The sequence below is a fragment of the Rana temporaria genome, chromosome 2 (genome assembly GCF_905171775.1).
Source record: "Rana temporaria chromosome 2, aRanTem1.1, whole genome shotgun sequence".
NCBI lineage: Eukaryota > Metazoa > Chordata > Amphibia > Anura > Ranidae > Rana > Rana temporaria.
In genome coordinates this window covers 433,680,588-433,692,619 of record NC_053490.1, presented here as the reverse complement: position 1 = coordinate 433,692,619, position 12,032 = coordinate 433,680,588, and positions in this window count along the sequence as shown.

Genomic DNA, 12,032 nt, shown 5'->3' with positions numbered 1-12,032 from the left:
ATTTTTTTTTTTTTTTTTTTGTAATATCTTTCGTATTGTTTTCACTATTTGGTTGGTCAGTAGCAGCAACAGCCATTTTTCTCATAGCACTGTGGCATATGGATTGCATGCTGACACACTGATCTAGATATATGATTTAAGTTTGAAATCACTGTGTCACATTTGTATGACTCATATATTTCTTATATTTTTTATTGTTTGTATTCAGGTTATTCACACTTAAGATTGGGTACATTGTGGCCCTGATATTTCACTTATGTCCATATTCCCAGAGATTAAATACCTCTGGATAATTAGATCAGCGCAGTAACATTTTTCTTCTTAGAGCACTATTGACCCCCACTAAGGGCACACAGTACTGCAGCAGATCACAGTTCACATTTATTTATTTATTTATTTCCTTTTGCGCCGGTGACACTCACAACCAATTGTTTTCTCCTAAAAAGAAGCCTGTGTACTTATATCCAAAATCCCTCTACACCAACTTTCATGTGCGCTTTGCTGTAGGGAACTAGCACTTCCAATTTTTAGCACTACCATTTGGGGATTCCCTTTACAGCCAAAGTGTTCACAGAAGTTCTTGCTGTCCTGTGAACCTAGGGCATCTGTGTCACTGGATGCTTGGATGACCTACTGCAGGTCTGTTCTACCACAACATGGTCAGCCAATGTCCAAAGGGCTTTTCAGTTCCTTGTAAAGCCTTTTGGTTAACTCCTGCCCTGCAGCCCTCATGCTGTCTTGCCTTACCTGGGTGTGATCCTGAACACAACCTCCTGAAAAGGTTGTCTGCTTTGGGACCAATAGTTTTTTTTCTGCATCAGTGTTCTGGGCATAATGATAACCATATACAAGCAGTCCCCTTTTGCCCAGTTTCATGCTAGGACTCCAACTTGGCATCTTCATCGCCATGGTAAAAACGGATCCTATCTGGACTGTCCTAAGTGTTCGTCCACCCAAACAATTTTTTCCCATCTCAAACTGTGCCTTGGAGTCAGGGAAGTTATTTCTTCCCATGTCACCTGGTCGGCAGCAGATTGGCACTACCCGTCCCCATTCTAAAACAAAGCGCTAGACCAGTGATGGCGAACCTTGGCACCCCAGATGTTTTGGAACTACATTTCCCATGATGCTCATGCACTCTGCAGTGTAGTTGAGCATCATGGGAAATGTAGTTCCAAAACATCTGGGGTGCCAAGGTTCGCCATCACTGCGCTAGACGATTAACTCTACATCACAGGACCCATCTTCTGCAAGTTCGCCCAGTCGGGGTTTAGTTAGAGAGCTGCATCAAAGGCAGAACTCAAACTGCCTTTGAGAGGGAATTTACATTAGAAGCACTGGACTATACACAGGAATGTGATCAATACTAGCTATGTACAGCTTATACAATCAGGCTGCTCCATGATCGAGCTTAACCACAATGACTAGTAGGGTGTATCTCTATTCAAACTGTTAGTTAAACTAAGTATGTCAAAACACATATTGAAAAGTTCATTTCTACTTTGTGACCTAGCCCTGAAGAGCTCAGCTGGCAGCAAAGTAAATCGGTGGGGATGAGGATGGCGCCCCTTAGCTGATCTCTACATATCACAGATGGTGCAGGTGTTTGGTCAGATTAGGCAACCCATGAGAATTTGTAACGGTAGTGATGTTTTTTCGCCACCATCTTGCTACACCCAGCACTCCTCCACTGTAAGAATACACCGAGAAGGGGGCAAGCGGACATCTTGTTACACCCACCGGAGTTTTACACTTTTTTTTTTTAACAGTAAAGTGAGTTTATATAGTGAAATACAATACTTAGAACTCACTCTGACTGGTTAGGGCCCCTTTCACACTGGGGCGTTTTTCGAGCGAAGCCTCATCTGCAATCCCAATGTGCTAGTGAAGCACTGCTAAGACCCTAACGTTTTAGGGCGTTTTTGTAGTGCCTCAGTGTGAAAGGGTAAGGCGTTTTTACAGCGCTTTCAATTTGTTTCAATGGAGAGGGGCGTTTTTGGAGCATTTTTTTTCAGCGCCCAAAAGCTGCTCCAAAGATGCTGCTTGCAGGACTTTTCTCAACACCTCGGTGTGAAAGGGTAAGGCAGTTTTAAAGCGCTTTCATTTCAATGGAGAGGGGCGTTTTTGGAGCGTTTTTTTCAGCCCCCAGAAGCTGCTCCAAAGATGCTGCCCGCAGGACTCAGTGTTAAAGGGTCCATTGAGATGCATGGAGAGCGTTTTAATAGCACTATTTTTAAAGCTAAAACGCTTCAGTGTGAAAGGGGTCTAGATGTTTAATTACACAGGCACACACATACCTCACAGGAAGTGAGGGGAATCCCCTATGAGGCAGGTGTCCCCAATGGGAGATTTACCTCATTCCCTGTTCTGGTGACAACTGGAAATTTTTGGGTTTCCAAAAAAAGAGGGTGATTCCTCCCCAAAGTGACTGGGGGGAGCATGATGATAAAAAGGGGTTCTTACCCCCCTATTATTAGAAAGATCTGTGGGGGAGGGGGTGATCACATACAGGTGTATACCACCCCCCATATTACCTTTATATCACACTCAGATGGACACCATTCCCCCCCCCCCATATATCACACTCACCCGGCCTCTCTCTCCTTCTCTATGGATGGAGATCTCTCTATGGAACTCTGTGTTGCACACTTGTCTACAGGACACATCGCCTAGGTAAGAGAGGGCGGTGCTAATTCACTGAAGGTGCAGCCCTGTGTATTGGGCGGAGCTTTCGTTCACAAATAAAAAAAAAGGGTAGTGCTGCGCTGTAAATAGGGAATGGGGTACAAGTGTAGAGGAAGTGTAGCAAATCCTTATATGTAAAAAGATAGTCTGACTAATGATCAAAATGACAATGTGAAAAAATATTGACATCAAAATTAACGAGCTACAGTGCAGCTAATCCAGCTGACAAAAGTAGGGTAATTAAACGTGACAGTGCTAGTATCATACAGTGTAATACAATAATAATTGGTGTACTGTTAACCAATGGGGTGTACAGCATGCATAACACAACAGTGACTGAAATAGGCTAAGTTAAATGTCCATGCAACAAAAAGCCTATAAGCATAACGAAGGGAAAAATCCAAAAATAAAAGTGCTGGTGTAGATGCCAAAATAACGTGAAGAAAAGGTAGGTTTCCGGTGTTCTATTCAACACCTAACTCCGGTACCTCTTGGTTACACTCGTACGCGTATTCGTCGCCTCTCGTGACTTCTTCTACTCCTGAAGAAGTCACGAGAGGTGACGAATACGCGTACGAGTGTAACCAAGAGTCCACCAAGAGGTACCGGAGGTGACGTCGGCGAACGCACTCTTTCATTTTACATGCCTGGATTTATCACAGCTATGCGAGTACCCTAGTGTATTCTTTTGTTAATAAACCTTTTTAAAACAATACTGCACTATTGGCACTTTATCTCCCTGGGTGCGAGTCACTATCATTTCTCGGACGTGACTACCGAGAGGGATCTATCTCTTCAATTACAGTCCATCCGGATAATATCCTATGCGGATACGACCAGAAAGTGTATTTGGGCTGATATGCTGTTACCTTACAGCAGTAAGGTAAGGGGACATCCTCACTTATTTTAAATAGAACACCGGAAACCTACCTTTTCTTCACGTTATTTTGGCATCTACACCAGCACTTTTATTTTTGGATTTTTCCTTAGTTATGCTTATAGGCTTTTTGTTGCATGGACATTTAACTTAGCCTATTTCAGTCACTGTTGTGTGTTGTGTTATGCACGCTGTACACCCCATTGGTTAACTACACCAATTATTATTGTATTACACTATGATACTAGCACTGTCACGTTTAATTACCCTACTTTTGCCAGCTGGATTAGCTGCACCGTAGCACGTTAATATTGATGTCAATATTTTTTCACATTGCCATTTTGATCATTAGTCAGACTGTATCTTTTTACATATAAGGATTTGCTACACTTCCTCTACACTTGTACCCCATTCCCTATTTACAGCGCAGCACTACCCTTATCTTTATGTCTATTATGGTCTAATACACCTTTCAGTGCCACAGCCGTACCCCCTTCCTTTTCCCCTTCCCCCACTTCTTGGTAGCGTGGTAATACTCACTCCCTCACTTTTGTTCACAGAAGCTATTGCAGTCCGAGTGGTGGGCGGAGCTTTAATGCACAGAAGGCATGGCAGCGGTGTGGTTGGGGCGGAGCTTCAAGAAGCCATTGCAGCCTGCATGTAGGTGGGGCTAAACTTGCATTAAGCATACCAGCCTAGGGTGGTGGGTGGGGACTACTTTAACTTACAGAAGGCACAGTGTTCTGTCGATATGTGCCCAAGCCGTTCTGCGCATTACGGAACTGCCCATCAGCTGTTGTGACGGCGAGAGCCTGAGCTGTTATGGACTGGTTGCTATGGAGGGGTGCTATGTACTGGTTGCAGAATCGTATCACATGGGTGTTCAGACCTATGTGATGCGATTCCTGTCCGAATCCACAGTTTGCATCGATCTGGGGGAGGCGTTATTAACTTTGTACTGACACCCACAGTGGTTGGCATAGGGCAGTGTGAACCGCCGGAGATGCGCGTGCAATGCGGGAACTCGTACTGGATTAGTAGGGTTTCCCGCATCGCACCAGCCTTATGGTTAAAGCACTGAGGAGGCGACATATCAGCTGTCCTTTGTAAAGCGAACCACTGTGGCTTTCTTCTCAGATCGATGCCAAAGCCCCGCTAAGCGATTTTTGTTGCTGCCCGCTTAACACATGTGTGCGGCGACAGACGGGCGGGCTTTAACTACTTAAAGTGATTGTAAGCCTTTGTTTTTTTTATTTAAAATAGCAAACATGTCATACTTACGTTCACTGTGCAGCTTGTTTTGCATAGTGTGGCCCTGATCCTCCTCTTCTGGGGTCCCCCAGCGGCTCCTCCCCACATCAGATAACCCCCTAGGAAAAGTGCTCTTCCGGGGGGGGGGGGGGTTACCCTGCGGGCACGCTCCTGAGTCCAGCATTTGCGTCTATAGACACACAGGTGATACTCGAAAAATTTGAATATCGTTTAAAAAATGTAATCTATCATTTATTTCACTAATGCAACTTAAAAGGTGAAACTAATATATGAGATAGTTCAAGCCGTGATTTGTCATAATTGTGATGATTATTGCTTACAGCTCATGAAAACCCCAAATCCACAATCTCAGAAAGTAAACATATTGTGAAAAGGTGCATCATTCTAGGCCCACTCTAATCAGCTAATTAAGCCTCAACACCTGGATTCAAAAAGCGGGTGAGTGCGCTTATAGGTCTTCAATATAACTATAATAGAATAAAAATAAATATATATAAATAGCAAGTGATGCACCAGCCTACCTAATATAACCTAAATAAAACACATTAACATCTAGACCCCAACATGACAGGTGCCTAATAGTTACACTTGATAATTAGTGGTCATTAGGTGAAAACTAGAAAATGCATTTCCTGCAGAAAATGCGTGGGAATACTAAATAGCTGAATTGCTAAGCCCACACCAAAGCCATTCACCACAACCACTACACTATCTTTAGGACATACAAGCAGTGTTCCTTTAGTACTTATAAAGCCTCTCTTTGATCATTAAAAGGGTTGTAAAGGTAAAAATATTTTCCCTAAATGGCTTTCTTTACCTTAGTGCAGTCCTCTTTCACTTACCTCATCCTTCGATTTTGCTTTTAAATGTCCTTATTTCTTCTGAGAAATCCTCACTTCCTGTTCTTCTGTCTGTAACTACACACAGTAATGCAAGGCTTTCAGCCTCTTGAGGGGGCGAGCAGGATCCCCACTAACACACAGCTCCTATCTCTATCTGCAATATAGAGAGTGTCCTGACTTGCCTGATCGCCCCCTCCCCCCTCAAGAGGCTTTCTCCAAACCAGGTAAGTGAAGGAGGACTGCACTGAGGTAAAGGAAGCTATTTAGGGGAAAAAATTACCTTTACAACCCCTTTAATCCCCACACCTAATGATTTTGAGAGCCCTTCAAACAAACCTTAATAAATCCACAACAGTACATGCTATTGAAACAGCGACTTCACCGTTAGAGACACACGGCCTTTGTGAACATATCGGTATGAAATTTATGTTGATGAACTTAAAAATGTGGGCATGTCAGCGATTTAAAAAAGAGGTTCTCTGTGCATTTCACTGGGAAATCTGAAGAATTTTTTACATGACAGTCAATGGAATAAAATTTGGAACTCTTGTCATTTGGAAGCTCATCCAGCCAAAAGTAAAAGGCGTATCACAAAACTGAGCACAATGTCTGAAACTAGACAAAAAAAATACCTACGTTTTGATGTATTGTGTATGACAAGTAGATCTTGTGGGCGTGAGAGCAATTTATTTTCTCTTTATAAAAGATAATTTCTTCAAAGCTCCCTGCTGTAGCGATTACATCATCCACTCTAAAAAGCTCCATAGACATTCTGTTTAATCGCTAAAATTTTCAGAAAAAAACACTAAACTTAAACAGTTTTTTCACAAAAACTGTAAAAGATATCAAACTGAAAAGTCATAGCCAGATAGCTGAATATTTTGTGAACATTTTAACGTTTGTTTGGTGTCTGTATGTGAAAGTATGAAGGAGCTGAAACTTTTGGTAGCAGAGAAGATTTTAAGGGTTTGAAGCATGCTCTCATTGACTTCAATGTTAAAAAAAAAGTGTCTAAAAGCTTAATATTTTAAAAAGTATAAATAGTAGAAAAAAAGTTGAAGAAGTTCCATCATTAGCTGAAAGAGATGCACATTTTAAAAGTTGAATGGTCTTAATAGCTGAAAGTATGCAGAAGTTACGAAGAGCCAAAAAACGTACGCAATAAAAATAATAAAAAACGAATAACAATACTGGGAATGCTATAGAGCATTCCCACTAATTAATAAGAATAATAAAAAACGAATAATACTGGGAATGCTATAGAGCATTCCCCCTAAAAAAACGAATAACAATACTGGGAATGCTATTTTTTTGCATTCCCACTAATAAGAATAATAAAAAACGAATAACAATACAATACTGGGAATGCTATTGAGCATTTCCACTAATAATAATGATAATAATATATATATGTGAGATAACAATAAGTGCTCTTGCTATGCAAGAACACTTAACTAGAAAAGCTACAATTTCTAGGGAAATTGTGAAGTGTTCCTGCCTCCACCAGTAGTCTACAACTAGAGTGGGCAGAGTAACTGTGTGGTTGGAGTGGCGCAGGGATATGCAATTAGCGGACCTCCAGCTGTTGCCAAACTACAAGTCCCATCATGCCTCTGCCTCTGGGTGTCATGCTTGATGCTGTCAGAGTCTCACTATGCCTCATGGGACTTGTAGTTTGGCAACAGCTGGAGGTCCGCTAATTGCATATCCCTAGAGTAACTGTGGAAACTGTAAATCCATAAGAAAAAGTTAAAGCGGTAGTTCACCCTCACTTACATCATTTTTCCATCGAGACAGGCATTGTAGCGCGAGCTACAGTATGCCTGTCCCGATTTTTTTACCCCCGTACTCACTGTGTACCTGTACGATAAAGATTTCGGCTCCCGCGGGGAATGGGCGTGCCTATGGAGAGGGAGGATGATTGACGGCCGGCCCTGGCACGTCACTCTCCCCGAAGACAGCCGGAGTAGGTCTCGGCTCTTCACGGCGCCTGCGCACAGGCGCCGTGAAGAGCCAAGCCTATTTCGGCTATTTCCGGAGAAGCGTGATGCGCCAGAGCCGGCCGTCAATCATCCTCCGTCTCCATAGGCACGCCCATTCCCCGGTATCTTCGATGTACGAGTACAAGGTGAGTACGGGGGTAAAAAAATCGGGACAGGCATACTGTAGCTCGCGCTACAATGCCTGATTTTATGGTAGAAGAAAAAAATGGGTTTTTTTTTTGCGTTCATAGGGTGAACCCCCGCTTTAAAGAAGTGATGTAGTAAAGTATGAATAGTTGGAAAAGTAGGTATGGTTTTAATGTTTTCTTTTTTTACCCCCAAAAATGGAAAAAAAAGTGGGTTTCCCCACTGCCAGCTGAATGGAAAGAAAAGAATGCAGGCAATGTAAAAAAACAGTGTGGGGTTCCCCCATCTATACCAGGCCCCTACTCTTTAACCACTTAACAACCGCCTTACGTCTAGTAACGGCGGCACTTTAAAGATGGATATCTCGGTAACGGCAGCAGCTGCTGCCACAACCGAGGTATCCATCTTTAGTGCCAACGGTCCTGTAAACGATAACGGCGGTCTCCGCGGTGGATTCGCCGCGAGATCGCCGTTATCGGTGGCGGGAGAGGGGCCCTCCCGCCGCTTACCGGAGCCGTCGGTAGCGGCGGAGGCGATCGGGTACGTTCGGCACCTGTGTGGGGATGCGACTGAGGGAAAAATCGCCCCCACCCGTCCCCAGATCTCTGCTAGGCGGAAGTGACGTCAAAACGTCAGTCCCGCCCAGCGTCTTAAAGCAACATTTTTTTTTTCTGTCATTTGAAAAAATTTGTTACATTTTTTTTTTCTTTTTTTGCATTTAAGCCTAAATATGAGATGTGAGGTCTTTTTGATCCCAGATCTCATTTAAGAGGACCTGTCATGCTTTTTTCTGTTACAAGGGATGTTTACATTCCTTGTAATAGGAATAAAAGTGATAATTTTTTTATTTTTTTTATTTCAGTGTAAAAAATTATAGAAATAAATAAGAAAACAAAAAAAAAATTTTTTTAAAACGCCCCGTCCCGACGAGCTCGCGCACAGAAGCGAACGCATACGCGAGTAGCGCCCGCATATGAAAACGGTGTTCAAACCACACAAGTGAGGTATCGCCGCGATCGTTAGAGCGAGAGCAATAATTCTAGCCCTAGACCTACTCTGTAGCTCAAAAAATGCAACCTGTAGAATTTTTTAAACGTCGCCTATCGAGATTTTTAAGGGTAAAAGTTTGACGCCATGCCACGAGCGGGCGCAATTTTTAAGCGTGTCATGTTGGGTATCATTTTACTCGACGTAACATTATCTTTCACAATATATAAAAAAAATTGGGCAAAAATTATTGTTGTCTTATTTTTTAATTCAAAAACATTTTTTTTTCCCAAAAAAAGTGCGCTTGTAAGACCGCTGCGCAAATACGGTGTGACAAAAAGTATTGCAATGACTGCCATTTTATTCCCTAGGATGTCTGCTAAAAAAAAATATATAATGTTTGGGAGTTCTGATTAATTTTCTAGCAAAAAAATTGTGATTTTTACATGAAGGAGAGAAGTGCCAAAATAGGCCCGGTTGTCAAGTTAATAACATGTTAGTGATGGCAGCAGCTATCCGTGGCTGTTCGAACAGCCACTGATTGATTACCTGCAGTGGTTACGGTCGGACACAGTTTGACAGGTCTTACTAAAAAGAGTGTGCCTATTAGAAGATTTGTGTTCTGGTAATTCAATTTTTTTTATTTTTACTTGCTTCTAAATCTGATGATAGAAGGCACTAGGATAAGAGAGTGAATTCACATAGATAGCAATAAAAACCTATAATTTCCAACACTACTCAAATCAAATCAATGCTCAATAGGGTTTAGGTCTGGAGACATGCTTGGCCAGTCCATCACCTTTACCCTCAGCTTCTTTAGCAAGGCAGTGGATGTCTTGGAGGTGTGTTTGGGGTCGTTATGTTGGAATACTGCCCTGCTTCAGTATGTCACAGTACATGTTGGCATTCATCCAGCCCCAGACCATGACACTCCCACCACCATGCTTAACTGTAGGCAAGACAACACTGTTCTTTGTACTCCTCACCTGGTTGCCGCCACACACGCTTGACACCATTTAAACCAAATAAGTTTATCTTGGTCTCATCAGACCACAGAACATGGTTCCAGTAATCCATGTCCTTAGTCCGCTTGCCTTCAGCAAACTGTTTGCGGGCTTTCTTGTGCATCATCTTTAGAAGAGGCTTCCTTCTGGGATGACAGCCATGCAGACCAATTTGATACAGTGTGTGGCGTATGGTCTAGGCCTTCAACCTCTGCAGTTATACATCTATTTCTCCAAAGACAACCTCTGGATATGACGCTGAACACGTGCACTCAACTTCTTTGCTCGACCATGGCGAGACCTGTTCTGAGTGGAACCTGTTCTGTTAAATGGTCTTGGCCACCGTGCTGCAGCTCAGTTTCGGGGTCTTGACAATCTTCTTATAGCCTAGGCCAGTGATGGCGAACCTTGGCACCCCAGATGTTTTGGAACTACATTACCCATGATGCTCAACTGCACTGCAGTGTGCATGAGCATCATGGGAAATGTAGTTCCAAAACATCTGGGGTGCCAAGGTTCGCCATCACTGGCCTAGGCCATCTTTATGTAGTGCAACAATTCTTTTTTTTTTTTAGATCCTCAGAGTATTTGCCATGAGGTGCCATGTTGCACTTCCAGTGACCAGTATGAGAGAGATGACACCAAATTTAACACACCTGCTCCCCATTCACCACTACGACCGTGTAACACTAACAAGTCACATGACACCAGGGAGGGAATCTGGCTAATTGGGCCCAATTTGGACATTTTCACTTAGGGGTGTACTCACTTTTGTTGCCAGCGGTGTAGACATTAATGGCTGGGTGTTGAGTTATTTTGAGGGGACATCAAATTTACACTGTTACACAAGCTTTACACTCACTACTTCACATTGTAGCAAAGTGTAATTTCTTCAGTGTTGCCACATAAAAAGATATATATTAAAATATTTACAACATGGCAGATACTGTGCTTGCCTATTTTCAGGCCAGCATGGGCACCTGATCTCCCCTGTGTAAGCCAACAGGGCAGAGTTGAGAGCACTCTGACAACGACTAGTAAGCCTGAAGCAGTGACATCACCCATTAGCTTCAATGGCAAATCTGCTGTTGGCGCTTCTTCCTCCCCCCTGAAATACTGGATATAAAACAGGGGAGCCAGATCATGTGACTGGACCAGAGTGGGCTAAAAGTAGGTAGGTATATAAATCTTTCTTACACTGGTTAGTTAGCATGTGTGTTAGGAAGGAGGGGACAGTTTTAAGAGGAGTGTTTTTGTTTAAGTAAAACTTTGTTTAATTTCACCCCAGCAGCTCTCTAGGACCCCTTGCCTCATTCATAAAACATCTAGTATTCTTTTCAAAAGATACATTCTTAGATAATTATTCTAGATGTTTTATGAATGGATGAGTGGGGGGAAAAAAAAAAAAGGTGGAGAGCAAGCAAAACGAAAATATCTTTCACTATATGGCAGGGGTGGGCAATTATTTTTTCGATGGGGCCACATGAGAAACTAAAAATATTTTGGAGGGCCGGGCCAAAAGGCTAAACTCAATACTGCATAAAATCAATTGTATTTCTTTATAAAAAGCAGTAAATATCATTGTTGGAAAACTGGTACGAGTACTTGTTATAGACATGGCACAGGAGGGGGACAGAGGCTGGGGACATGGCACAGGAGGGGGACAGAGGCTGGGGACATGGCACAGGAGGGGGACAGAGGCTGGGGACATGGCACAGGAGGGGGGACAGGGCACAGGAGGGGGACAGAGGCTGGGGACAGGGCACAGGAGGGGGACAGAGGCTGGGGACATGGCACAGGAGGGGGACAGAGGCTGGGGACATGGCACAGGAGGGGGACAGAGGCTGGGGACATGGCACAGGAGGGGGACAGAGGCTGGGGACATGGCACAGGAGGGGGACAGAGGCTGGGGACATGGCACAGGAGGGGGACAGAGGCTGGGGACATGGCACAGGAGGGGGACAGAGGCTGGGGACATGGCACAGGAGGGGGACAGACGCTGGGGACATGGCACAGGAGGGGGACAGCCGCTGGGGACATGGCACAGGAGGGGGACAGACGCTGGGGACATGCCACAGGAGGGGGACAGGCAGCCACTGTTTAATCAATAACAATTGATTAAACAGTGGCGACAATTGATGGCACAGTGACTGCGTGTGTTGGGCACAGTGGCTGCGTGTGATGGGCACAGTGGCTGCGTGTGATGGGCACAGTGGCTGCGTGTGATGGGCACAGT